The following is a 6,122-nucleotide window of genomic DNA, read 5'->3' on the forward strand; positions in this document are numbered from 1 at the left end:
ATATTTATAAATCCTGGGTCAATAATGCCCCATAACCAGAGGCTGACAGACCCCTCCCCGCCGTAGCGTGCGGCCGCCTCCCTCCCGACGCCGGGCGAAAGGTGAAGGGGTCACGCAATCAAAAAGGAGCGCGGCTCGCCACATCCATACGTTTGCCACTCTTATCAAGACTGGCCTCAGTAGTGCTTATCTGTCAAAGGAGAGAAATATTGAAAGCAATATCGATCTTAAACTAGACTTGCCGAGGGCCACGCTTCAAACATCTGCTCGTGGATTGTTATATTTAAAAAGAGAGAGGAGGTTTAAAAAGAAAAAAAAATCTCAATATTACGACTGTGAGCTGTAATATTGAACACCTCAGCCGCGGTATAACGAACAGGCCACGTTATTAGCCAGCACCGCAGTAGATTTATTGGAGCTGATCCACAACAATAAATATTTCTTCATTAGCGGGCGGGTTAATCGCGGCGTCGCCACGGGTGACTCGGCCGCTTTAGGTGACCATCGGCGGGGCTGTTCAGGTGAAAGATTGCGCTCCGGTGATAGCGCACGCACAAAAGGCCGGCCGGACAATGAGCCAGTCAATGGAGAGCGGCCGGCTGAAAAAGCCACAATGGCCGTGCATGCTGGGAATTGGGCTGCGCGATAGAAAGGAATGAAACCTTCACCGAGGCCATGGAGGACAAGCATTCAGAAAAAAGAGCGGTTTTGTTTGCGCTTTATCAATCTGCACTTTCCCAGGAGAAAAAACATTTCCAGCTGACCTTAAAACGGGAATATTAGCTAACGCATCCGCTGCCTGTGTAGCCGTTATTGAGGAGGTTATAGGTTGACTTTTAGCGGATGTTGCCGTGGTCATACCTTTGTGCCTGTGCGTGTCCGGACACGGGCCCATCAAACCAAAATAGCATGACAATAGTTTATCTTGGCCGCGGGGTGGGCAGTGCTGAGGAGGTCTTTTTAGGGATTGGTTGTTAACTGCTGAGGGAGGACAAGTTTGGAGGGTTGAGGGGGGGGAGTGTGGCGGGATGCCGCTACGTTGACAGCACAACCAGGGAGCACAACTTTGAGATGACATGGGACCGACATAAAGAGGGCTGACCTTTTTTTGAACAATTCCACATCAAAACAAGGGCTTTGACCCTTTTATTTTTTTTTTCCTTTTCTTAAATAGTCTGTATGTGAATGGGAACGTCTGATAACACAACGCTCCCCTGCTACAACACCACGCCGGGACGCAGCTTTACAGCGAAAACTAGATCCGTACAAAGATTTCCACTTCACTCGGCGCAGTCAAGTAAGGATGAGCAAAGTATCCCGGCGCGTTGGAAGAGCCATTAAACTTGAATTTGGGTGTCATTTGATACGTCATTAATGTTTCAGTGACTTTCAAATCGGCAAATGCAAGATTTAGCCTCGGCAGGAGCCGCCGTGTTCAAACTAGTTTCCCTTTACGAACTTCACCTCGTCCCCAAAACGACTCCCTAAATGTTGCCCGGTCAGGGAGCGTCGGGGTGCGGCGATAAAATGACTGCCACGGTCTCGCCATATAGAGCTCCTTTCATAGTGCCCCTCTGTAGTGCTTTGTCCAGTACTTCTGGATATGATATCATCTATTAATAATGTATTGGCAATGGATTACATAAAAAGGGAGCAGAAATAACATCCAATATTCATGCCCCCTGAGCTCGACTGTGTCCAATCCGTTTGGCCCATAAAACCTTCGCCCCATTTCCATATCCGCTGTGGGTCACGACAGGTCCGCCGCACAAAGGCTCACAGAACAGCTCCACTCAGGAAAAAGGGCAGTAAAAATCGGGTGGATTTCTGAACCCGTGTGAAGCAGCCCCCTTCCATGCCCCCCCATTTGGAGGAAAGAAATAAAAAAATTTAAAAAAAGTGAAAACGCTCATTTCCGATTTCAGCGCCTGTGAGAAACCTGGTGCTGCATTTCCCTCTTTAATTGTGCCACTTGAGAAATTGACGTGCCTCCGAAACATGGCATGAATCTCGCAGTTATTGCAGTCCCCTTGGCAGGGAATGTTGATACAACATCTGCATGCTATAGAAAGTAATGGAAGTAGCAGAGGTGGCAGCTGCAACTCTACAGGAAGTGTGCCATTTTCAGGCAGCGCCGCTGTGAGAAGCGCTAACTGCCAGCCTGGTCTTGCAGGCGGCTCTGATTGCCAGGACACTATGACAAACAGGCTGGGGATGGGAGTGTTGCATCCTGGGGGATGACAGCTTCTGTTTGATTGTCAATAAGGCTCATTAGAAGGAAAAATGGGGAATGCAAAAGCAGATTAAATGCCCTCCCCCCCTTGTGTTTTATTTCTCCGACTGACTCCCCCCCCCTTGCAAACGAGGAAGTCAAAAAACGTATAGAAATATGTACAACACTTGGTGTGCAGGCTTTTCTATTCCACATTCCGTCTTGAAAAGCTCACGCACACCTTGCACCGAGTGCTCTGAGTCGCTCTCATTTTAGGAACAGCGGCGGATGTTTCCCCCCACGTCTCAGGCAAGGAGCGGCCAACAAAGCGGCGTGTAAGGGCCTTTCCCTGAAGAGTCCTTGTCACGCCGCGCCAAACCTCTGTGATTATCGTTGTTTTTGCAGAGAGTGTCCACGCCTGCCAATACCGCTGTTCCATAAATGAATTTGGCCCCTCGTCAACGAATTACCTAACACGCAGAACTGTGTATGTGTCACATCCAATTCCAACTCACCGGCTTTGCTGGTGTGTGTCAGCTGGAGGACTTAATCATCAATCGTCAATCATAATAAGCGAAACACATTGATAGGGCGTTGTTCACACACACCCTCGTCCTCCGCCTCTTCTCCTGCACAGTTAAATAAAGTGTAAAGTGAGAAGTTAAAACTGACCTTGTTAAATCGCGACCACAATTTATATTCCTAATTTAGCGTATGGATTAATTAGTCTTGGCAAGTGCGCGTATCAGCTTCCATCTACGCCTTCACATCACAGAGCGCTTTCAAAAAACATCTCTGGAATGATTTCTGTCAATGTAATCTGCATACGCCGTGATGTGTTATTTATTTTATTTTGAATATTTCCAGCGCCACACTTTTAATTAATACTTAATTGGACAATTTATAGAGAGGACTTATTCCGGCGTTAGCCTCTAATCAATAGCCTCCATCTCCCATCATGCAAAATTAATCACTCTGACCTGTTATCAGTGCAGCAACCGCACACGCGCGCGCACACGCACACGCTACCTATGATGCTAACTGGCATGCGTTTTGCACAAGGCTGAGAAATCTGGCTCATATTTTTCCCCCCCTTTCTCCCCGATCCAATCCTCGCCGTCATATAGATCGCAGTCTGCGGGGGCCAGAGGCGCTGACAGAGCCCAGATGCTCCCAGTCTGTCTGGGGGACTGGAGAGACTGGTGCCACGGGGTCCTGGAGCCTCTGAAGTGCCGCCCCCTCCGTCAACAGGACCAAGGCTAGACCTGCACTTTCTCCAGCCTCAGACACTCTCCTTACCACGCCGCATGCTCAGATTGATACGTACCGGGAGAGGCTCCCACGTCATGCGGCCCTTCATCAGCCGTTCCTAATTAGAGAAACGCGGTTCTGTTCTCGGGTTCGTGAGGTTGCAATGACATACTGATACAAGGTTACTGGCGCGCACGCACACACACACTGATCGCGCTCAGGGTTTTCCTTTACTTTCTCATTTCATCCTGCTCCAGCTCATCATGACCATCCGAAGCAGAGCTCTTTGTTCTAAGAGAATGACAAAAAAAAATAAAACAAGTCTACAATCGTCGCGCTTTGCCTCTCAAAACACAAAGATCATTTACAAGGGCATCAAAGGATGGCGCGTTTGCAATGATATTGCTCTTTGTAGTGGCAGCGTAGCATGGCGGCGCGCGTCGGTATTAGAGGCTGCTGTGGCAGCTGTCGTGGCTGGCTGCACGGTGCCTCGGTGTCAGGGCCTCCGAGGCCGGGCGGTCCCGGCAGACAGACAAGAGGGGGAGGAAACCTGATAGCGCGGCCAAGCCTCAGTCTGTCTATGCGAGCTATCTATTCCTGTGTCTGACTGACTGGACTATCTGCATAACAAGCACTCCTCCGGCTTCCCAGCCGCTTGCCTAACGCGCTCCCAAAAAGTTTCTAATTCTTTTTATTATTATTTGTTTTTTGAAAGCTGGCAAACTTCTTGGAAATAATAAAAAGCTGCTATGAATGAATCACTGATGTGGCTGCCGGACCCCACTCGGGCTTGCATGTTTCTACCGAGGGGGAGCAGGTTGCGGAGTTATGAGCCGACATGTATAAGGAGCAAGACACGGAAGCATGGAGTGTGTTTGTATTTGATGTGGGGGAGAAAATTGTTCTATAATGAGGAGGGGTGCCAGGATATGAGATGGGAAGTGGGGAGTTGGAGACAGGATGTAAGTTATGAGAAGGAAACCAATGTTGGGAAATGTAAGAGGCTGCTGTTGTTGCGACGCTATAAGCTCAAATATTTCTCACAACGGCCGCCGGTGATTAATGCAACCTGGCCGGGTCAAAACTATGAACTCACACTAGCAACGCCACCAAAACATATTCGTTGTGGGGGCTCAAATGAGTGTGTGTCGTGCGTGTGTGAGTGCATGTGAGGGGGTTAATAAATGTTGAATCAAACGCCGCACGAGACACTCACACTCCTTAAGGGTTGCCCATTAGCCGTGTGTGGGTGCATGGGGAGTTTATCAGTGTCTGGGTGATTTATGAAGTCAGACTCAATATCATCCACTTCACCCACACACATATGGACGCTCACATGTGCGCACATGAGCACGCGTGGCCGCACGCTCATGCACACGCACACGTGCACCCACTGAAACGGGGGGCCGATATTAGGGCAAAATTAAAGCTTTCGCGTGATGAGATGGACTCAGCCTCCTTTAATCGAATTCTCAATGTTGGATATACAAAATCATAAAATACTAATTAAAATACTAATAATACTGCTGGTGCTAATATATCATAGGGTATGTAAAAAAAAATTGGCAAAATAAAAAAAAAAAAAAAAAAGGTGTGAAATATTTAATATAAAGCGTTGCCTTGGGTACCTGAGCAATTACACGGCCAATTACTGGCAGCATGTCTGACGCTTTGATGCTGGACTTGTTTTCAGCAGCTCCAGACAGCAGCAACTCTGCTTGCTAAATTTGTAACATTCCACGGAATTTAGTTAGCCACAAGCAAAAAGAAAAAAGAAAAAAAAAAGAAAAGAAAAAGAAAAGGAGGGTGCTTACAGTGCACTTCAGAGTGTGCCTGGCTTAAATGGGACCCCTTGTGGCTGTGTCACAACTCCCTTCGTTAGGGGGCTGACTGTAGCCTGTAGTCACCACAGGCATCATTAGCCCTCTGTGAAACCACAGACTGGCTCTCATTCTTCATCTGCCTGTCTGCCGCCTCCACGTCCACGCTTACCGACGACGCTCCAGCGGCAGCGCGAGCCAGTTCGGCGACAACCCGGTCGGATGAAGAATTCAAAAATGCAGAAAAAAAAAAAAAAAGTTGAAATATATTCAAGGGGAGGGCCACTGGAATTGGATCAGTAAAGGTTAGCGCTGAGGTTATTTTGGGAGGGAGGATTATTAGGCTACCTGTGCTGCACAGAGGAGGAATAACTATGGGCATGTCAGGGTCACTCCGGAATTGAATTAGATAGTGAGTAGAATCAAGAATTTAATAGGGGAAAGGAAAGAATGAATGCGTCAACGCAACAAAAGATCCTTACGGGGGGAGCACTGGAAATGTTCAGTCAAATCACACACACGCACACAAATTTACACACACACACTCCCCGCTGCACCCTCCATATGGTCCTTCCAAGATAAAATAATTCCTCTCAAAAGGGATTAAACGCGGTGTTGCCGGGGAAATAAAATAACATATAAGCATGTAAGTTGCGGATCAAATGCGCAAGGATGAAAATCCAGGTTGAAATGTTGCACGTCAGTTTTGCCGTTCTGTACTGCCCTCTAATGGAAAACACTCCGCTCGGAGAGAGCAGGAAAGAGAAGCGGCTCTTGCTCAAGCGCGGGAAGGACACGCAGCCTAATCGGTAATGAGCCCAAGGCAGTCAACTTTTTAT

Source organism: Idiotropiscis lumnitzeri, chromosome 9, assembly GCF_059441095.1.
Source record: "Idiotropiscis lumnitzeri isolate Australia: NSW breed Sydney's pygmy pipehorse chromosome 9, RoL_Ilum_1.0, whole genome shotgun sequence".
Taxonomy (NCBI): domain Eukaryota; kingdom Metazoa; phylum Chordata; class Actinopteri; order Syngnathiformes; family Syngnathidae; genus Idiotropiscis; species Idiotropiscis lumnitzeri.